Genomic DNA, 24048 nt, shown 5'->3' with positions numbered 1-24048 from the left:
TCAGTGTAGAAAAAAAAGTTAAAAGGAATGGAATACAAAGTACAGAACAGTCCATTGTTGCCACGTGCTAGAAATGAATATTAATAAAATATTATTAAATAATTCTTAAAACTATTTCTTTGATGGTTACATAAGATAAGAATCTCCCAAACTTTTGGGGGAGAGAGAGAGAGAGAGAGAGAAAATCATTTCAATTCAAATTTGGCCGATGTAAAAGGGCTTCACAACTTTCTTTGAAAAGGTGTTCGTATTTAAACTTGCATCTATGGAGAAGACAAGCTTTATCCCACTGGATATTGTGTTTAGTGTCAATACCATGTTGTGTCAGACTTTGAGGTTTCATGTATTCAATATGATACTGATGTTCTTTCATTGTTTTTTCCACAGAATGGCCTGTTTGTCCAAACTATTTAATTACAGTCATACAGTATCTGGTATCTCTATCATTAGCTGCCGTTTACCAGATACCATATGAATGTAATTTAACATACTTTGGACAAACAGGCCATTCTTTGGAAAAAAGAATGAAAGAACATCACTATTATATCGAATACATGAAATCTCAAAAGTCTGGTTTTGGCACAACATAGTATTGAACTAAACACAATATCCAGTGGGATAAAGCTTGTCTTCTTCTTAGATGCAAGTTTAAATACGAACGCCTTTTCAAAGAAAGTTGCAAAGTCCTTTTACATCTGCCAAATTTGAATTGAAATGATTTTCTCTCTCTCTCTCCCAAATGTTTGGGAGATTCTTATCTGATGTAATCATCAAAGAAATAGTTTTTAAGAATTATTTAATATTTTATTAATATTAATTTCTAGCACACAGCAACAGCCGACTGTTCTGTACTTTGTATTACATTCCTTTTAACTCTTTGTTCTACACCGCTGATGTACTGTTAATTTCAGTACAAAATATTTGTATACCTTTATTTCATTAAAGTTAATTACTGTGGTTATCGCGTTAAGTTATTATTTATAGTTATGCCACGGGCACCTTTAAAGATTAGACTTATTATCCTGCACAGGGAATAATTCACTAAACAAACAGGCAAGTTAGGGAAATTATCAGTTTTACGAGGTAAGCTTCGCACACGGATTGCCTTTCTCAAAAAATACCGTGATACGAAAGTTATTCCCATGTTTGCTAGATTTAGAGAAATGATTTGGTCTCCTGGAGCTCATGCAATTTATGTTCATGCAAGTTTTTCCTTGATACGGAACCAACTTTGTGCGACTAAAAAAGATTTAGCATCCAATATTCATTCTATTTTGGATCTTGAAAGAAGAATTTCAGCTGTCCTGGATGACGATTACTGGCTATCGTTCTTCGTGTTTCTAAACAATCTTTAGTCCATTCTTATGAAAAATATTCCTGCAAACTGATGCAAAAATATGAATCTTTATACCATAAGGAAAAAATTACCCTGACAATACTCCTATGAATAAATGGATTGTGAATATTTCTGGATGCCTGTTTTCTGATGCTGGAACTAGTGCATTAGCTAAAGACCTTTTTGCTGTAGTACCTAAACACATCCCGTATCTCTATTTTTTTTTTTTTTTTTTTTTTTTTTGCATAACATCAAACGCAATCTGTTGGGACTTTCTAGTGAAGATGCTAATAAACTATGATTTGAAGTTGCTGCCTCACTTTTTAAAAACAAATTACCTCCAGTTAATTTATCGAGTGCTGAAATCCATGCACTAACCTCATTAAGAAAAAAAAAACAGTGAAATATCTATTTCAAAAGCTGATAAAGGAAAAGCTATAGTGGTAATGGATAAGGCTGACTATGAGAGAAAAGTAGACTGACTTTTGCAAGATACCTCCACCTATCAAGAAATCAATCATAACCCTACAAAATCCAAATTAAACAATTAAATAAGTTGCTTGATGAAGTTGTCAGTTGGGATCAAAATACCATGGACAAGTTGCACACTCATTTTGGAAGAACTCATTTATGTGGCCTCCCAAAAATTCATAAAGAAGGTTATCCAGTAAGACCAATCGTGAATGAATTGTATTGACTCTCCCACTCATCGAATTGCTAAATTTTTGTCACGTTCATTAACTGCCCATACTAGGCAATCTAGATCTTTCATCAAAAATTCGATACATTTTCTTGAACAAATCAAGGATGTTCAAATAAAAGCGTCTGACTTGTTAGCCAGTTTTGATATTGTTTCCCTCATTACAAATATTCCATTAGCTGACACTGTCAACTTACTATATGATGAATACTCTCCAGATATTGCAAAGATTTTTGAATTTGTTATACATTCAGGATATTTCAGCTGAAAAAACAAGATCTATAAACAGGTACTGCCATGGGTAGCCCTCTGTCTCCACCTTTGGCAAACTATTTTTTGAACCATCTGGAAGACACCTTGTTTTCATCTATTCATCCCCAACCCTCTCTTTGGTTTCGTTATGTTGATGATGTCTTTGCTTTATTTGGCCGCATGCTGAAGAGGAACTTACTACATTCCTACAACAGATCAATAGCCTTCACCCACACATTCAGTTCACTATGGAAAAAGAAAAGGCAGATAGTTTACCATTCTTAGACATCCTTCTTACACGTACAGCCTCTGGTACTTTATCAATTAGTGTCTATCGAAAACCTACCTTTACTGACAGATACATTCATCAAAAGTCTGCTCATCACACTTCTCAAAAAATTGGTGTTATCAAATCTTTAATTAATAGAGCACATAAAGTTTGCTCCTCTCCCTCAAGCTTACAAGAACTTTTCACTATCAAAAAGTTAATAGATTTTAATGGTTACAACCCTAATCAAATCTAGCAGATAATTGACTCCTATGTTCCAACACCTCGGGATTCTTCAACAGACCGCAGGGTTCCAATCCCTTATATTTCTGGCATCTCAGAATCGATTGGCAGAACTCTGAAGAAGTACCATTCAGTCCCACATATTTTTCTATCAACAAAATTTCTCACTCTTTGCCATCTACAAAAGACAAACTGGCGTTTACTAGATACCGTGTGAATATAATTTAACATACTTTGGACAAACAGGCTGTTCTATGGAAAAAAGAATGAAAGAACATCAGTATTATATCGAATACATGAAAGCTCAAAAGTCTGGTCTGACACAACATAGTATTGACACTAAACAATATCCAGTGGGATAAAGCTTGTCTTCTCCATAGATGCAAGTTTAAATAAGAATGTCTTTTCAAAGAAAGTTGCGAAGTCCTTTTACATCGGCCAAATTTCAATCAGCAGCAACAACCGACTGTTCTGTACTTTGTATTCCATTCCTTTTAACTCTTTGTTCTACACTGATGATGTACTGTTAATTTCAGTACGAAATATTTGTACTTTTATTGATTAACATTAATTACCGTGGTTATCATGTTAAGTTATTATTTATGGTTATGCCATGAGTACCTTTAAAGATAAGTTAATCCTATAGTTAATCTTATCTTTTAAAACTAAATTTTTACTTCCTTGAATGTTCAAACTTTCATAGGTTTGAACATTCAAGGAAAAGAAGAAGGAACATTCTTAACATGTGAGTACATTACCCTGGTATGATCCATAAGCAGATTTCATAAAAAAAAAAAAAAAAAAAAAGTGTATGAGGCCTGACAATGAAAAAGCAAATTTATAATTTCAAAATTATTTTTATTTTTCAACATAATTTCCCTTAAGACTAATACATTTATTCCAGCAGTGCTCCAGTGCCATTATCCCATTCCTGTAGTAGTTCTCAGTAAGATCTGCAAAATACCCCTCTATAGCCGCAATCACCTATTGATTTGAATAAAAACGCTGACCAGCAAGAAAAAGTTTTAGTTTTGGGAAGAGATAGAAATCAGAGGGAGCCAAATCGGGGAAATAGGCTCTATGTTCCAACAATTCATAGTGCAGATCCCTTAATTTTCCAAACACCTTTGTCGGCAGGTGCATTGTCCTGATGAAAGATGATTTTTTTCCTTCTGCAAACCAGGTATTTTCTCATGAATTTTTTTGTCTAGTCCGGTCAAAAGATCAGAATAATATTCCCTGGTTATTGTTTTACCCTTTTCAAGATAATTAATAAACAAAATGCCATCCCAAAAAACTGATTCCATGACCTTTCCTGCTGATGGAATTGACTTTGTTTTCTTTGATGCTGAACAACCGGCTTCTGTCCTCTGTTTTGACTGCTGTTTAGATTCTGGTGGGTAATAGTAAATCCAAGTCTCATCCACAGTAATAAATCAACGCACAAAATCAGTTTTTTTCTTGTTAAAACTCCAAGCACTGTTCAGAGATTTTCATGTGAGTGTGTTTTTGATCTGCTGTGATCAAGCAATGCACCCAACTTGCGCAAAACTTTTCCGTTTGCAATTCTTCATGCAAAATATATCCTACACGTTTTTTTGAAATGCCTGTAGTCTCAGTAGTTTTATGCACTCTGACTCGCCTGTCATCTAATACCATATTGTGCACTTGATCAATGATTTCTGGTGTGGTTACACTTTTTGGACATCCTTCATGTGGATCATCTTCAAGGCTGGTATGGCCATGTTTAAACTCGGCAGCCCATTTCTTAATTGTTGAAAATGAAGGAGAAGAGTGCCCATAAACTTTTTTGAACTTTGAATGAATTTCTTTTGGCATTAAACCTTCTTTTATAAAGAATTTTATAACCGTATTGTTGTGTCCCCTTTCAATATTATTCCTTGGATCATTATATCAGGCCGCTAGGAGTGAGGTGTCTTCTACATGGGTCACGTGGTATCTCTATCACACAAAGAAATAGCCTTAGGATAGAGCCAAATTTTATTTGTGACAGAGTTTTCAAACTTTACCTCTCTTAAACTCCCAAGAAATTTATATTTTTAGGCTGCGCCACTTAGAATTATTAGATTAAAGATAATTACTCAATCAAGAAGTAAGTTAGAAGATATACTCATATGACCTAGGGTTGCAGTCGTGTCCTCAACCATATTCAATTAAATTCCCGCTCAGATCCGTAATGAATTTCACAAGCGGTGCATCGAATTCTATACACAGACTCGATTTAATTAAAGTCAAGCAAGTTTTATTTGTTTCTAAATTTACAGTTTAATATACAAGAATATTCATCATTCTAAATATGACACATTCTAATTAAATCAATTAATTAGCTTTTCTTCCTCAGATATGATCTCTGAACACATTTTTTTCAAATAATTCACAGAAAAATAAATGAATCTGTATCATCTAGATTGCTACTAAATTCCATTATTTAATTTCTGTACTAACAACTGGTAACATTAACCATTCTCCAACATTCATAGATTCAAATTCAGTTAGTAACCACTCATGACCTCTTATAAAACACACTCGCTATAGTCCTGACCTTAAATTGTATCTTAGTCCTTCACTAATAAATTTTCACATATCAGTACACATTCAGATTGCATTTATATAAATAACAAATTTTACTTATCTCTACTCGATGGTACCTCTATCCGTCTGCATCTGCTTTAGTCTAACTTCTGCTTCGTTAAGACATTTCCTTGGTTCCCTCAATCTACCTCAGATCAAGACTTTATAGTGATTATCAGCTTAGACTTCGGGACGCGTGCTTCTGCTGACCTTTCAACGGCATGGTCTGCCACTACTTTCCGAGAATCTAGGGCTGGGTTACCCGCTGTAACATTGTCCTAGTCTTTAGGTATCATTCGGCCATCCCCAAACCACCATCAGGTTAAACCTTCACTTAAACCTACTCGAGGAAACGTGAGAACTTCCACATGGCAAAAGACCAAGAGAGCTTTGTGGGGGTTCCTAACCCTTTTATACATTCACCCTATCGGTAAATACTGCAAACTCCGCTGTTCACCTGGCACCTTGATTTTTTATGTCACACGACCTCACGATGTCCGTTCTCTCCCTGCATGTTCACTCCACGTGCCAAGCACGCGACTGCCAGGATCAGTCATCAGCATGTCCTTGAACCTTGGACTATCTTTCATACAGAATACACTCTAGTGTTTCTTCTACAAATTATCCTTACATTGAATTTAACATCAACACAAAACCATAACTCTCTTAATTTACACTTTGTCTCAGACAACTTTCCTTTTTACTTATTTATCTAATTCCTCTCTATTTTTATTTTACATTAAATTTTTCTATTGAGCTAATTAATTATTTCTTTCTTCTTAAATCAATGTATTCAATATTTTCTAAAGTTTACAACGATACCTACTTAGAAGCAATCATGTTTACTTAATTATTCTACTGGGTTTTTACTTCTTTGCTCGTTAAACCATGATAAGTGGAATTTTAACATTCTTAACTTATCAGGGTATAACAGTATGATACTCAGTTTTATCCATTTCAAGGGATACAGACAACACTTTTGCTTTAGTCAGCTGTATATGACAAACTGCCTGATAGAATGACTTGCAATTTCACATGGATGCTTATGACAGATGTACCAACTTAGAAAAAAAAAACATTGCCACCTATGCCCAACGCTGAGAACTTTACAGACTGCCCTTGTGTGTGTGTGTGTGTGTGTGTGTGTGTGTGTGTGTGTGTGTGTGTGTGTGTGTGTGTGTGTGTGTGTGTGTGTGTCTATACACACTGTCCTAATACTATATTACAGAGTTGAAAAGTATTAAAGCTATGTGGGTTATGTAGTGAAACTCATTAAATTCAATATGAATAAGAAAGGTACTGAGAATTTAATTATTTATAGGAGTAATTATATTTTAATATAAACAAGGTCTCATAAACATATTTCACTGTCCAGTATTCTAGAGCATCTTCTGAAAGTTTATAATAGCACAAGACAAATAGGGAGATATGGAGTCAAATGAGATAAGTTCTGAAGACTTGCAACTGCTTGGCTGACATTGTACCAAAGGCTGTGTGAGTAAGGATGTTCAGGAATTGTAAACCTTCAGTATTTGCTTTTTCCATGTTCACCATGGAAAAAGAAAATTATAAAAAAAAAGAGAAAGTATGAAAAGAAAGAGAAAAAGAACTCTCACCATTTTTCTTTTTCAATGGTCTTTTTCCATCTGTGCAGTTGACTATAGGTCTGAGAGGAATTCCTTGTTTATGAATTTTAAGTAGACCATAAAACCAGGAAGTTCTTCTGTTTTCAGTTTTTTGGCAGTGTCTTTATCCCAGGTGATAACTTTGAGTAGAGAATTTAGTTTGTTGATTTGGCTATTGGTGAGTTTTTCATTAATCTCTTGGTAAGTGGTTTAGTTTGTGTGGTTAAGTGTGGGAGAAGTTAAATTTTGTTTTTATACTCCATGGTGTCTGTGACTATTCCATCTCTTCATTTATCTGCTTTTATAATGATGAACTGGTTGTTTTGTGTGAAGGATTTTAGGGACTTGATTTTAGCTAGAGATAAGTTGGGAAGAGGGGAGTTTGCATATGAGTAGTATAGAGAAAACCTCTAGTTGAAGTTTATAGCATAATTTAAGAGGGTGGCGAAGTTCCTCTCACTGTTATGGAGGAAATCTAGATATGGAATTTTTTTATATTAACCTTGGTTGGTTTTTTGCTTCTGTACAAGATAATCAAACTTGTCAATGTGGGTGAATCTATATATATATATATTTTTTTGCAGTGGTGACTTGTAAGAATTTGTAGTGGTGGGGATGTAGCAATAAAAAAAAAAAGTCAATATGGATTGAAAAAATTATATCATTAATAAAACTGAAATATAACAGAATTTAACAGAATTCTTCTCCTTGTTCATACCCACAAAGATATAAATTAAATGCTAGAATTAAATAAAAAAAAAAGAAAACCGCATAATATTTACCTAACTATAGTGACGTTAATTTGTGTTGTTTGTGCTCATGTAGTAGCAATGTATCTTGGGCTGCAATGCTACCAGCCCAAACTGCATGTAAATCATATGTTATCCCCACTAGGTAGCATTTGGTGCAGTCTGCATTGAATGTAGCTCCATTGTTGAGTATACTAGCCAGTACTGATACTAATCCTAGCTCACACAGCACGCTGGCTATTGCAAAATACGACTATTGCTACAAAATGAATTATGTAAAATACTATCGAGCGGTATTGTATTACAAACAAGAAAATAACGGTTTTTAGATAAATATATAAAAGTTTAAGAACGCCAACAATTAAACAGGAATTTTCGTTTTATACAGGATGGGCTGCAGGAATGCAGCTCATCCTGTATAAAACCATTGGCACATCCATAATGACACTGCCATTATGGATGTGCCAATGGTTTATTGTACTTGTAGACCCCAAGATTTGGAATAGTCTTATCGTCATTAATGCCACACGGTAGTGCACTCCTCCTTTTGTTTAAATTTTTTTTTTCCATTTAAATTATTTTATTTATCTAACAGTTTAAAGTTAATTTAAATTTTCATGTTTAAATTTCTGTAACTGTTGCTATTATTGATGCCAAAGTTTTTGGAATAGAAGACTATGTGGACAATGGGATAAAAATAAATAATTTACTAGCTAAAATTAACTATTTAAAGCCAATGTTTTGCCAGCCGAAGCTAGCATTATCAGAGGCACTTTAATACTATGCAGTCAGTGAAGACACAAACTAAAATTTGTCAAACTGTACTGTTCATATATTATCCTACATGACTACATCATCTTCTCTCAGCCCTGTTTCACTAATGCCCAATATCTTTTAACCAAGAAGAACTAATCTCAATACTAGTGACTCCTTTCCTTGTTTGAAATGCTACTGAAATTAGTGTACGTAAAGTACAGTCTTCTCTTAAATTCCTCTTTCTTTCTTTTTTTCTTTCTTTCTTTTTTTTTTTTTTTTTTTTTTGTTTCACTTAAAAACCAAAACATGAAATTTTCTTTCCATCATAACCTCCACTAACTCCCGTTCTTTGTCTTAATCTTAAGTCTCAGTATGTTCATTATCATCATCAAATTCCTGATGTGTACCCTCAGTGGTTGTGCAGAATAATTATGATACTACCATATGAAAAGTTACGCCATTACTAACTTCCGATCACTAATTTTCCTCCAATTAATCTGTTATCTGTCAAGACATCAACATTATCAGATCTTGTATTTCTGTCTTTGAAGGCACTTTTTACTGTATCCATCCACCTACATCTTGGTTTTCCTCTGAGGTTTTTTTTTTTTGTCAGCCTGCAAAAGAACGCTTGTTTTCCTAATCTTTCCTCTCCTATTCTGTTTAAGTGACTGTGTCACCTGAGATTAACTCTGCTAATACCTTCCTGAATGTTTATTTACAATGGCAAGTTCTTTCCAAATATCCTCATTTTTAATGTGATACTGCCATTAATGTTACCTGTTCACTCCACTAATCTTTCTCAGACCTCTCATATCAGAGAGTTTTATTTCTAACCTGGCTCTCAGATCCATAAGTTAAAATTGGTTTGAACACTGTTTTGTATGCAGCTAATTTAGTTTTTGACTAATTTCTTTCTTGTTCCATATAAATTAATTTCAGCTGACTTCTTACCATGCCAGTTTTGCTAATTCTGTTGGCTATTTCTATATTTAATTTCTTATCTTCACTAAAAATTGTGCCTAAATAGCTGAAATGTTTTATAGGTTCTGTAGTTGTTCTGTTGTTCTATAGGTTCGCCATTCATCAGGAATTTGATGTACACATTTTAGTAAGAAGTATAACATAACATAACATCATCTCCACAAAGATCCATATAGATATCAAATAACAGTGGAAATAACATGCATCCTTGTTGCACACCTGATTTAATATCGAACCATCTTCCTGTACCTCCAACTCTAACTGCTGACTTACAGCTTAAATAGAGACTATATATTGCTTGATATAATGTCCCATTTGCATCATATAACTGGAACATTTTGAACAGTTTTCCTCTTGGCCTTGTCATGTGCCTTTTCCAGATTAAAAACTTAAATACAAATCCTGTTATATTCCAAGATATCTCAACTATTTGTCTTGAAGTGAAAATATGATCCTTGCAACCTCTGTTTGGCCTGAATCCAGCTTGTTCTTCACCAAGCTTCATTTCCACAATTTTCTTAGATGTTTCTCAAGTATACTTGCAAGAATCTTACCAGGAATGCTCTGCAGTAAAATATCTTTATAATTCTCACATCAGTTTTATTATCCCTTTTTTTATGAATGGAAGACCATCCCAATTTTCACCTTCTTACCAGGCCTTATATATACCTTTATATTTGAGCATTTCTTGCTGAATTTCATGTACTCCAGCTGTCTTTCCTTGTTTCAGGTTTTTGATGACGTTCTCTACTTCAAGTATGGATATGTAGTCCTGATAGCATTCGTGTTGGAAGTTTTCTACCACTGTGCTGACACTGCTTGTTTCATTTAGCAGTCTTTCAAAATAATTACTCCAGACATCTAGAATATTTTTATCATCTCCGATTCCTTTTACACTACATTTTCCTCCATTTCTAAGCTTTTTCAATAGTCTCCAGAATATTTTGCCATCATCCTGATATTTATTTTCTGTTTCTTACCAAAGTCTTCCCATGACTTTTGTTTAGTTTTACACAGTGCTTTGCTTTCTTACATTTTTGTCTGCATTTTCTAAGAGCATAAGCTGATTTACTTTCAGGGAACTTTTGATATGCTTTCTTCTTTTCCCTTCTTCTTTTCCTTGACTGCCTCTTGAACTTCCTGATTCCACCATGGAGATCTGATTTTTCTATCCTTACAGACAACCTCACCATAAGCCTCTCTCTAGCTGAATCTACCAATGTTTTCTTCAGGGTGTGCCATTGAATCTCCAAGGTTTAGTTCTTGTTTTCAAACTCTTGCATTTTTTTCTTCAATGATGTTTTTGTTTCTTAGCCTCCGTAACTCATTCAGTATAGATGAAGCCCTTTGGTCAGAAAGACTCGGATTCAATTAAGGACTGTGATGTGAGGAACTTTGTCTGGTCTCTTTCAATGAAAGGTGAGTTAGCTGGTCTCGTACTGAGGCAGGATTTTTTTTTTACCTGTAAATTTCGGTTTTTCGTTCCCCGGAACAGGCAAACTGGCCCCATGAACAACATGTCCATTTACAGACATAGGATATGCCGGAAGACACAGGGCTAACAACCTTATCCTTGAATTACGGTTGTGAAGTCCAAGAATAGTCTCCAGAATTATAATAGTCTCCATGGGCACTTAAATCAGGACCAGTGATGATGATGTTTGTGTATCTGTGGCTACAGTTTACCTCTGAAAGCTGCTCAACTTTGATTTGTTTTAAAACTTTCTTACACTTCTTTTCAATATGAAATTCATATTCATGCTATTAATTATAACACAGTGAATGAGACTTTTCTTATTTCTGGCATCTTCTCTCCACATGAATTTTGTACACATTTTTATGTTGGAACATCGTGTTAGTAATAATTAGTCCATGCCCTGAGCAGAAATCTAGCAGGTACTTACCATTATTATTAGCTTTGATCTTTTCTCCAAATTTTACCAGAATATTTCTGTATGTCTAGTAATCGTTTCCTACTCTGTTGTTATATCTCCACCAAAGACCAACTTTTCCTTTTTCATTGTGTCAGCTGCCTTCTCTAATTCCTCAAAAAATTCCTCTGCTTTTTCCTTAATAAAAAATTCTTAAACCTTCTGTCTGACCGTTGGCACACAAGTCTCATTGTGCAGTTTCCCATTCTGATATTTGCCCACATCCCTCTGCTTGATATTGCCTGCTATTCAAGAAGATTAGCCTCATTTTAGTGTTGAATACTGTAGCTGCTGCCTCTTTTCCTTGATTGCCATTGCCTGAATATAACATTTTGTATCTGCTACATTGAAAGATCTCACCTGTTTTTGTCTTCTTTGTTTCAGTCATGCCTATTATGTTGATCTAGTACTTATCCAATTCTCTTGCTAGTTTCATCTCTTTTCCACTGATGCTTCTTACATTGATAGTACCAATCTTGAACTCTGCTGATATTGAGTTGGGATTTGTTCCAGTAACAGACTTTGCGCTGTTCACCCTGATTCCCTGATGAAAATAATAGGGCCTTGTTTAACCTGGCAATGCCCCCCACCAGGCATGAATCACATTGTACCATCATTTTACATTATGATTTAAGCTAATAAGAATACAATTTGGTTGGTTAAATCCCAAACTGCTAGCCCATCTTCACCAAATGTAGCATCACCAGAGCCTCATTAGCTAGTACATTCAGGATTCCTAATTCTTCAGCCATTTCTGCTATTTCAATTACTATCTTATGTGTTTTCAGTTCTGATGGTGGGTTGGACTTTTTGAGGCAGCACATTTCAGTACTTAAAGTAAAAAAACATCAAAAACCCGAAATGGTGAAAATCTGATGGACTAAATGCTCAAATACGGGTGTATAAAACTCTTACTCTGCACTGCATAATGCAAGAAGCATAGTCAGAGGATCGAATTTTGGATGCCTGGAGTAAAGCACTGATAGTATCCATTGTTTTAGTGTGAGAATTGCAGAATAATTTCTTTACTGAGCATCCCATGCATAAGATTTATGCAAGTATATTTGAGAAGTTAAGAGAAACTTGAAAAAAGAACAAGCTGAATTCAGGCCAAATAGGAGTTGTTAGGATTAGAGTTTCACTTCAAGACATGGTTTAAAAATCATACTCTTTGTACTAAATCTGGAAAAGGCATATGACTACAGAAAAGCTTTTCAAAACACTACAATTATATGGTGTAAATGGCCATTATGTCATACTCAAGGACTCACTTTAGTGAGTGTGGCAATGGCAAAACCCAGGTACCTGGTGCTGGACCATGCCTTACTTCATGTAATATACATCTGTTCTATTCTCTGTAGACTGTCCCTACTTTTTTTTCTTCTTTTTTTCTTGCTCCTCCCTCCAAATGCTATTACAGTATTTCAAGGGCTATGGGTGAATCTTTCCTATTTTCTTGCAGTAGTAGTATACCTTTTCTCATCGGTATTTGCCCCACCTAATAGGCTGAAGCTACAACAAGCCCAGTAAACAGGCAGTGGATTTGTTGAAACTAAAAAGAAACAAAAGAATCAAAGTTGGAGAGATTTAAATATTAAGCAACCTGGACTAGAAATGAAACTGAGAATAGGAACGTCCAACATATTGACATGTCCAGGTAAAGTGGAGGAGTTAATGGATGTTATGATGGAGAAGAAATTAGATGTTTTGGATTTGAGCTAGACAAAATAAAAAAAAAAAAAAAAAAAGAACATGGGAGAAAGAATTTAAGGGAAGACATTGTTTTGGTTTGGAAAGGAGCAAATGATTATTATTATTATTATTATTATTACATAACACTTCCAGGGAGTTCAAAGATTCATCAAGGGAGGGCACCTACTCTACACCTCTCCATCTCCACCAATGCCATCTACTGCAGACCATCACTAATATTTTCACAAACAAACATTCATGCCCATGGCAGGATTCGAACTCACAGCCTTTTGGCTGGAGAGCGGATACGCTAACTCGGCCAATCAGATTGGCCAATAAAATGACCAATAAAAAAAATGGTGTCGATTTTATCATTAGTAAAGAAGTAAATGACAGACTCATAGATAGTGTGATGGTATAATGAGGCTTTTATTCGAATGTAATGGAAAACGAATATTACTTTTCTAGATAATCTCACTTAACCAATGTTTAGATATGGAGGAAAAGATGTTATTCAAGTAATAGTTGAAGGGTGTTATTCAGAATACAAGTGCAATCGTTTTATATCTTAATGCACAGGCTGGAGAAGAAAGAACAGGAGGTAGAAAAATTCTTAAATGAATAGAAAGGCTTATGTATTGGCAGTTCATTTCAATTTATTTGACAGCATTAATTCATGATACAGAATAATAAGAAAATAATTAATATTATTTAACTTTTTTGAGCCCATACACGAGAGGTTAGTTGATCAACGTATAGTACATTGGTGCTGTGTATGGTTAGTGGGTTGATTTAGAAGCATGTATGTTATATTCCTTGGGAAACACATAAATTAAAGATTGTTCCACAGCACAGCAGTAGCAGGAATGAAGGAGGAGAAAAAGAAACTTTCTGTGGATTTCAAGGTGTACTGTGAAGGGATGCTGTGCAGCAGCTTGCACATGTTTCAATGGACTTGGTAGTGAGTGAGGGAATTATTGATACTATTTCATGTGAACATTTGTCATGGAAATAATTATAGAATATGCATATTGCAGAAATCAAACACCTATGTGAAAGTGGGAGGGGCGAGTTGGTAAAAGATGGATTATTAATCTAATTTCCCTTATCTGTATCAAGTCAATCATTTTGAGGGAGCTCTTAGGGGGCCCCTACTCCATGTGTGAGAACAGTATTCAATAGCTGGGTGGATTTATGATTTGTATAATGTTAACAGCTTTTAAGAGGTGAAGTATCTTGAGCAAAAGAGAAATCCTAGTATTTTAGAAGCTGAGAAGGCACTGGTTGTGATGTGTTTATGCCAGGGGAGTCTTGATGTCAGGGTGATTCCAAGAAGAGAATCTCATCTTATTTGGAAATTTGAGTGTTGTCAAAGGTAATACTTTGAGAAAATGGTTCTTTTTTGTGAGTAATAATGCAGAACTGGGTTTTGCTAGCATTGAAATTGACGAGGTTATCTGAATCCCATTGAAGGATGGCTTGGAGATCAGAATTGAGAGCAGTGGCAGTTGTTGTTCTGTAGGCTGAGGTGATTTGTGTAGAGTAAGGTTTATCAAATTAAGAGAAGAATGCAATGTGCTCACATCTGAAAAACTGTGCATTTGGCTGGAGGTCAACTGAAGTAGGTCACTGATATATAGAAAGAAGAGGGTTGGTGAGAGAACAGAACCTTGTTGAAGAATCCCAGCATTAGTTGAATGGTGAAAGAATAAGGAGCCATTACACATGGTGTGTGTGTGTGTGTGTGTGTGTGTGTGTGTGTGTGTGTGTGTGTGTGTCCTGACCAATGCTAGACCTGATCAAAAGTTTTGGAGATATCAAATACAACCACTTGAGATTCATTAAACTTCTCCATGGTATTTGCCCATGAGTAGATCTCCTGTTGATCGGCAGCTATGGAATCCATACTGGTGGTTGTTTATTTGCCGATATTTTGCTAGTATTTTATTCTACATCCTCAGAGCACAAAAACAGTTTGTCGCAGTACATGAACAGCAATAATTTGGTATCAGTAATATTGTGAGTTTTATGACATACAAAAGAATGATGTTCAAAATTACTGAAGAAAGTCACTTCCAGGCCAAAAAAAAACTTAACAAACTCAAACCTTTTCATGTAAAAAAACACCCAGAATATATGGCACAGCTAAAATTCACAAACCAGATATGCCCCTACATCCATTTGTGAATAGTATAAAACAGCTCTACATACAAACTTGCTGAACATTTAGCTGAAGTGGCTCGTAGATAACTCTTCCTGTTTTGTAAAAATAAAAGTCTATTCATCTAAACAGTATATTAAAAGACCATATTTTAAAAAGTTCAGGCATGATGATTAGTTTTGATATTACTTTGCTATTTACCAATGTACCATTAATTAAAATCCTGAATTTGCACTACACAAACAGCAACAATTTGGTTAACAGTGGAACCAGTTTAAAAAATTGTAACAGACAACACAAGGAACTAAAGCCCTAATTGGCCCCATCTTGCTGGATAGAGAGAGAAAACAAGTATTAATTTGATCTTAAAATGTGACTGCCTTTCAGATTTTTGGTAAATATGTTTTAAAGCTACTGCTGATTCCAAAAATATCTCTCTGACTTATGACTTCTGTGTAGTTTTCTTCCATTTGATCATGTGTGAAGGAGTAGCCAAGGCATGGTCTTCTCTTCCCAACTTGCCATAACAATAGTGCCAATTGTATTTTTTTATGTTCACAAGGTGGATATCAACAGTTCTTCCTGTCTGTCCATAGTAAGCCAAGTCACATTCTTCACTTCATACACACTCTTAGATATGAAACTGAATTTTTCCTTAGGTGAATGGATGAGAGTTGCCAATTTGATATATGGTTTAAATCTGATACAAAGCTGATATTTATTAAGCACTCCAGATATTTTTTGGGATGTGCCCTGAATGTATGGGCTGGTAAAAGTTTTGCTGTAGTCTTACTTGAAGAGGATTTCTGGGAAGCATTTAATATTTTGTCTATTCTTTGGGGATTATAACCATTGGCTAAAAAAGTTTTGACACAAGTGAGTTCAGTGATAAGCATTGTCATTGGAACAGATAGCTCTGGCTCTGTGGGGTTAGTGTATTAGGATACCATATTGTTGAGGTGCATGATGGTGTGATTGTTTATGCAAATATCTCCATGTATGTGTATCTAGGAAGAGTAGACAGTCATTAACTTCCTGTACCATTGTGAAATGGATTTTAAGATGTTGGCTATTTAAATGCACTAAAAATATATATAATATATCTAATGGGTGGTTGTACTCATTGCTTTGCTTGGTTTTCTAAGTGTTCTATTTAGAAATTGGCTGGTGTGGGGGTGGGGGGATAGCTGTTTCATCTAGTTGTTTGTATATCTTCCTCTTCTGTGCAAACCTTTTAATAATTAAAATATATCTGGGGGGAAATATGACTTTAGCAAATCCAGAGCTTCAATTAATAGTACATTGGTGAATAGTGAAGTAATATCAAAACTAATAATTATGCCTGAACTTTTTAAAATATCCAAATGTAGGACTGTTTATACTATCCACAAATGGGTGCAGAGATGCATCTTGTATGTGAATTTTAGGTTCTCCATACATTTTGGGTGTTTTTCATGAAAAGGCTTGAGTTAAGTTTCTTTTGGTCAGGAAGTGACTTTCTTCAGTAATTTAGTAATGTGGAAAGGCAGAAGGAATAGATGAAATACCTGCAGAATTCCTGAAACAACTTTAGAAGAAAGGAACTGAAGAAATAACCAAAATAATAAATTTAATTTATAACAAAGGAGAATTACCAAAAGATTTTATGACCTTAATATTTATACCTATACCAAAGAAAAGTAATGCAGTGAACTGCAAGGATTTTAGAACAATAAGCCTCATTTCCCATACATCAAAACTACTTATAAGAATCCTAACATGGAGAATTTCATCTAAGGTGGAAGAATTTCTTGGAGAAGATCAGTTTGGTTTCAGGAAGGATAGGAGAACAAGATATGCGATTGGACTGTTAAAAATAATAAGTGAAAGAAGTCTGGAAGTGAATAAAAAGGTTAATATCTGTTATATAGATTTTGAAAAAGCTTTTGACTTTGTAAAATGGGATAAGATGTTGAAAGTTATGGAAAAGATTGGAAAGACAGAAGGCTAATTATTTCACTATATATGGGACATACCTGTTACAACAGAACAGGTATCATTGGATGAGGAGTAAGACGAGACTGTTCTCTGTCATCAATTTTGTTTAACATGTATTCTGAAGCAATGTTAAAAGAAGCACTGGAGAATTCAGAAGAAGGAATAAAGATTGGAGGTAGACAGATATTTGCAATAAGATACGCAGATGACAAGGCATTATTATCAAATACTGAGACAGGACTACAACATCTGTTGAACAGATTACTGGAATCCTGTATCAATTATGGAATGAAAATTAACATAAGAAAAACAAAGGTTATGAAAATAGCAAGGAAAGAGGTAAATATGGATATCAGAATAAATGGGGGGGGGAAAATTGAAACAAGTAAAGACATTTAAATATATAGGAAGTGTGATTAGCAGTGATGGAAGATGTAAAAGTAACATAAAAGTAAGAATAGCGATTGGAAGAGATGCCTTTAATAGAAAAGGGAATTTATTCAAAATTAAAATGGACAGAAACCTAAAGAAAAGACTAATAAAATGTTATGTGTGGAGTGTTGCCCTCTGTGCAGCTGAAACTTGGACATTGAAGAAAGAAGGTATTAAGATTTTGGAAAGCTTTGAGATGTGGATTTGGAGAATGATGGAAAAAATCAAATGGACAGAAAAATAACTAATGAAGAGGTCTTAAAAAGAGTAGAAGAAGTCTTAAAGAGAATAAAAAGAAGAAAGGGAAACTGGATTAGACATATTCTGAGAGGAAATGGAATCATCAGGGATGCCATTGAAGGAAAAATAGACAGAAAAAGATCCAGAGGAAGAGTAAGGAAAACAATCCTAGATGACATGCTGAATGGATTCAGGTACATAACCTTGAAAAAAGAAGGCCGAGAACAGAAGAGGGAAGGAAAATTTTTGCTACTAAGAGAAGAACCTGCTCAATTGCATACTTAATTCTTTTGTATATCTCAAAATTCACAATATTATTGATACTAGATTTTGTGCTCTGAAGATGCTGAATATAATACTAGTGATATATCACTAAATAAGTTAAATAAATATTAATATCTGTGTTGTGAATTAATACTGTCAGATAAATTTACAGGAGTGGAAAAAATTTTAGGCTATTTGGTTTTGGCCAAAGAAAGTAGGAAAGTCAATGGTTATTAGATTTTTTCAGAATCATTAAAGTTTTGCCTTTAGTTGCTTTAGATGGAGATCGTAGGCTTCTTATAGATACGTGTAAGGTGTATGTGGAAAATAAGTGTGGCAAGAAAAAAGAGAAGAAAGCTGGAACTCTTTATCTCTCTCTCTCTCTCTCTTTTGAAACAATGAGGTAAAGCAGATATATGTAATGATGAGAACAGCAAAAGAGGTGTGTGTGTGTGTGTGTGTGTGGAAGAATAGATGAAAGCAGATATGAAAAATGCTGAGGAATTGAGAGAATTAAAGAAGCAATCAAATTAAAAGAAAAAAGCTTTTTGAAGATTTATGAAGATTAGATCAAATAATGATAGACTTGTTTATAATAAAAAAAAAAAAGCTATGCAAAAAAAAAAACATTGAAGAGGTAAAATATAAAACTGGGCTGAATGTGCACATCAGTTGGAAGATGATTTAATAGCAACAAAAAATGTTTTATGGACTTCTGAAGAATAGAAGAAGAAGAAATGAGGAGCCAGGTTAAGAGAGATTAGGAGGATATGACAGTGTTATTTTAGAAATCTGTCAAATAAAGATGAAATCCATAGCAAATGAAAGACAATGAAATGAATACAGTAGTGAGAGAGAGAAATCTGGCAGAGATCGATGAAGCATTAAGGAAGATGAAGAGTGATACACCCTTGGTATAGATGGTTTTCCCTTTGAACTGATCAAAGCTTCTGGTAATACAGGGTTGAAATGTTGAAAGTTTATTTTTCACTTGGTTAGAGTATCATAAATTTATTATACTCTAACCAAGTGAAAAATAAACTTTCAACATCTTTCTCTCAATCCAGAGTAATTTATTAAAAAAGGGTGGCACACCATTTGGCAACTCCTATAGGTGGAGATGACCTGCGAATGCTTCTGCCTGGTATCTCAGCTTGGGTCTGGCTCTTACTGAAGAGACCTCAATAAAGGTCGAAACTAGTCTGGGTAGTGGCCCTTCCCTTAATGCATAACATTAGACATATCCGAGGGAGATGTATTTTGCATTATAGGAGATACTGAGACAGGAGTGTTGGTATCTTGCTCCACCTTTGCAACGAGTTGTCCTGGTGTTGAACCACCTTACCCCAGTCCTGAAGATACTTTCAGGCGCAAACTTTGTTTGCTCACACTTGGATAAAGGATTAAACTAAATTTATTATAGGATTGAAATGATTATGTGATATCTTTAGACCAGGGATCTCAAACTCAAATGCAGCTAAGGGCCAATCCATTAGATGTATATCAGGTACATGCCGTATTCAATATTATTCTGTGAACTAAAGCATAAACTGAAAAAAAGAAAGGCTCTAACAAAGGCCCTTTTGTTGCTTGGCCTTTACGACTTACATAAACAGTTACACCACCATTTAAATTTATAACCATTTTTATTTTTAAATTTAGAAAATATAAGTTGAATTACATTTTATTCATACTTTAAGAAAATTATTTAAATACATAATTTCGACTTTCAAAAATAAAGAGTTTTATTTATGAGTCCTTTTTTAAATTTGATTTTGATCCTGAAACCTGACATCTTTTCCTCTGTACTAACATGTCAGTATCTGCTTTTTCATTTCGTGTTGCAATATGAAGTATTGTATTTAATCTGGAATCTTTTATCAGTGAGCAGAACTTTGACTTATTAAGTTTCATAATTGAAAATAATTGCTCATGTGTATAGGTGCTTCCAAAGATTGACAACATTTTTGCACAATAAATTTTATATTTTGGATATTTACTGCTGAGGTATTTATAAAAATTTGGTATGCCAACTTCGTTATATTTATTTTTTAATTCAGTATTGCACTGGAGTTCAATTACTTCCATTTGTAATTCTTCGCAAAACATTTTCAATATTAATTAAGAAAGGTGAACTGAATAAAAATTCATTTTCAAACAGATTGAAATCAGAAAAAAAAATTTTTTTTTTTTCAAATTCAATTTTCAATTCTTCAATTTGAGGAATGTACTTTTCAGTATCATTATTATTTCGAGAAATCGATTTAAGTGTAGGAAAGTGGATTATTCTTTGCCAACTGGGTTTGCCAAAGATAGCTTTGTCAGAAATGACTTAATTGAATCATACATGTGACATATCAACTGTTCACGTCCTTGCAGAGCAGTATTCAAAGTGTTTCAACTAAAAAGGCCAAGTCATTGCACCAATCATCATTGGTGAACTGTGGAATCAATTTTCCTTTGGATTAAGTAAACATGTCAATTTCTTTTAAGAGTTTAAAAAATCTTTAAAACAACTCCATGACTAAGACACCTAACCTCTGTATAATATAGTAAATTGCTGTATTGTGAATCCAATTCATCCAACAAAGCATTGAATTGTTGATGATTCAAGGCATGAGAGCATATCCAGTTTACTGTTTTAATTATTACACTCATGACGTGTTCCATCTTTAGTTTTTTAGCACAAAGTGACTCCTGGTGTATTATGCAATGAAACGATTTAAGTTTGTCCTTGCACAACATTTCCTTTTTCATTTAAAGTTTTGTAACAAGTCCGAAGTTAACACCAACCATAGCAGGAGCCCAGGCACTATATCCAATAGTTCTTCAGTCACATTCATATCATAATCAAAGCCATGAATATATATTGCTAACCGGGAAGTATTAATAATGTCTGTACATTGTCAACTGCAATGGAAAAAGACTACAAAATTCTTTCTTTATTTATTTTTTTCAATCAATATATCTTGGAAGTTCTCTACCATATCTTCAACATGCTCCATAACTGTATTTCCTGATAGGCTTATACTTTGAAATGCTTGCTTTTTTTCTGGATATATAATTTCGACTGCACTTAAAATACAATTTTTAATAAATTCTCCATCAGTAAAAGGTTTCAAAGCCTGAGCAATTTTTTCACTTATGATGTAACTACATTTAACAGCAGCATCACATGTGATAACATTTGAAAATATTCTCTGTTGAAACTTCAGTTCATTCTTTAAATCTTTAGGTTTGTCATCATGCATCTTTTCTGTATATTTATCACAATTCTTATGGTTTGTTTCATAATGGTGTTTTAGGTTATATTCTTTCACCACGGCGACACTTTGTCTACATATTAAACATGTTGAAATATTTTTAACTTCCACATAGAAATATGCCTTCTCCCATTTTTCTTGAAAAGTTCCTCCTTCTTGATCTATTTTTCTTTTTTTTTAACTTTAAATTCAGACATTGTTGTGGGCAAAAAAAAAAAGTATGTATGTATATATATATATATATATATATATATATATATAAGTTATTGAGGTAACTTTTTATTAACACACTATCATATTATAATGGTAACTTGTAACTTATTGACATTGTATCACATGGCTTAAAATGGCTGCTTGACAAGTAACTTCCATTCAGTGTTGCCAACATTTGATGATAGAAACATAGTACAAAGAATTGTAGTAATAAGTTTTACTTTTGTTTAAAGCTGTCATAAAACACTTGGAAGTTTGAATTTTTTCTGTTTTAATCCCACAGGATGTTAGAAACATTGATTTTTAGAAAAGAAATCATTAAGGTCGCAGGCTGTATCCAGCATGCGGGCCGCCAGTTTGTGACCTCTGCTTTAGACTGATCTGGAGAAAGAAGGTGATACCTGATGATTGGGCCAAGGGGATTATTGTTCCAATATATAATGGAAGCTCAAGAAGGAAGTATAGCAATTAAAGAGGAATAATATTACTATTTCACTGTGCAAAGATTTTTGAAAGAATAATGGCAACAAGAATAAGAGATTAAATAGAGGAAGGTCTAAGAGCAGAGCAATTAGGTTTTACAAAAAGGTGATCAGTTGATCTGATTTTTGCTGCAAAAGAAATGATGGAAATATACCGGAAATTTGGAAAAATCTTGCTTATGGCATTTCTTGATTTGGAGAATGCCTTTAATAGGTTCAACAAGAAGAAGTTTGGAAAAGATAGGCATAGAAAACGAAGAAATAGTCATGATAAAGAATATACATATATTAAACTCTAAAAGTTGTGTGAAGACTAAATTTGGTAATCTGGAGTGATTTACACTTAAAAATAGACTGCAACAAGAAAACCTTTTATCTCTATTGCTATTCATGATGGTGATGAATAGTCCTAGATATGGTTAATGACCAGAAAGGGAAAAAAAAAACATCTGTTTGCAGATGATGTTGTGATTTGGGCATGTTCAGAAGAAGAAGCTGGACAAATAGAATGGTGTGACAGAGAACTATGTATTATATATTAATAGTAGGAAGAGTGAGAGCGTGGTTTTTAATCATAGTGGAAATGCAAATATTAATAGTGTTACACTCAGTGGCCAAGAATTGAAGAGTAATGAAAACTTCAACTATCTGGAAAGTATATTTTCTAGTGTTGGAAGTTTAGATCAAGAGATAATGAGGAGGATTTCACTGGCTGGACCAAACTTTTTTTATCAGTGTAAGTAGTCTACTTTGGGACAGCTAAGTTCCACTTAAATGCAAGATTCTGATCAGCAGAAAGTTACTTTTTGCCCATTTTGAGTTATGCAGCAGAGACATGGAGACTAACAAAAGAAAAAGAAAAACAAGAGAGAGAGAGACAAGAGTAGAATATGAGCAATAGAAATGAAAGTTTTAAGGACAATGTTGGCAAAAACAAAGAAAAACAGAATAAGAAATGATGTGAACATAGGAATAATTTAGGGCTTAAAAAAGTGTTGAAGAAATGCCTATGAACTCCTGCTTGAAGTAGTTTGGGTATCTAATGAGAATGAACTTAGAAAGAATACCAAGAAGAATGTATGAAATAAAATTTGAGGGGAAAAGACTAAGAGGAAGACAATGGAAAAGGTAGAGAGAAACATGAACTTGCAGCACAGTGAGGAAGAATTTTGGAGAATAGAAAGAAATGGAGAGATTTGATATGCCTTACCTGAAAATTTCTGATGGAATAGTTATTGCTAAAGAAAAAGAAATTATAGTCATTATATCAAGCAATAAATAGTCTATATTTGAGTTGTAAGTCAACAATTAGAATTGAAGGAGGAATGAATGAATTAAAATGTTAATTTCAGCTCTTTACTTTATGCAGATGATGTTATATACCAAAATATTTATTTTAGTAAAGTCTGCAGGATTACTCATCTGGATTGAATAACTAGAATAACTGCTGTAACAAATTTAGTTTGGAAATCAGCAATAAAAAGACTACGATTATGAAAAGAGGTAGGAACATTCAAAACCTTCAGCTACCTTCCAATTAGAAAACCTGTGGAAAGTAATAATTTTTGTGAACATGGTAAATTAAATAATTAAATATGAAGACAGACAAGAGAATAAGCAAAGCTGGTGTGATCCCTAATTTTTATTTAGCAGAACAATTTGAAATAATGGTAATAATTCCTCCCTTACTAGACAGAATTGATCTAGTAAGGAGATCAATTTTGGTATTTATAATCTTTATTAAAATTTTTTTCTTTTAAGGTACACGGTGGTCAGCATTCATAGTGAAGAATTTATGGAGGGAAAAACACGTGTTGGAATAATTACTTTATTTATAATTAAGAAAATAATATTTGACATTTCGACCTCTGTATTGAGGTCATCATCA

The 24048-nt window shown here is 33.9% G+C and overlaps 1 protein-coding gene across 1 annotated transcript in view; it reads left to right on the top strand.

Moving 5' to 3' along the window:
* The window catches only part of LOC150099417 (NPC intracellular cholesterol transporter 1-like), a 477548-nt gene that overhangs the window by 300774 nt on the left and 152726 nt on the right, over positions 1-24048 (top strand). The window lies entirely within an intron of this gene.

Source organism: Typopeltis vanoorti, chromosome 14, assembly GCF_054136105.1.
Source record: "Typopeltis vanoorti isolate ZY-2024b chromosome 14, IOZ_Tvanoo_1.0, whole genome shotgun sequence".
Lineage (NCBI taxonomy): Eukaryota > Metazoa > Arthropoda > Arachnida > Uropygi > Thelyphonidae > Typopeltis > Typopeltis vanoorti.
This window is presented reverse-complemented; position numbering and strand designations above follow the sequence as displayed.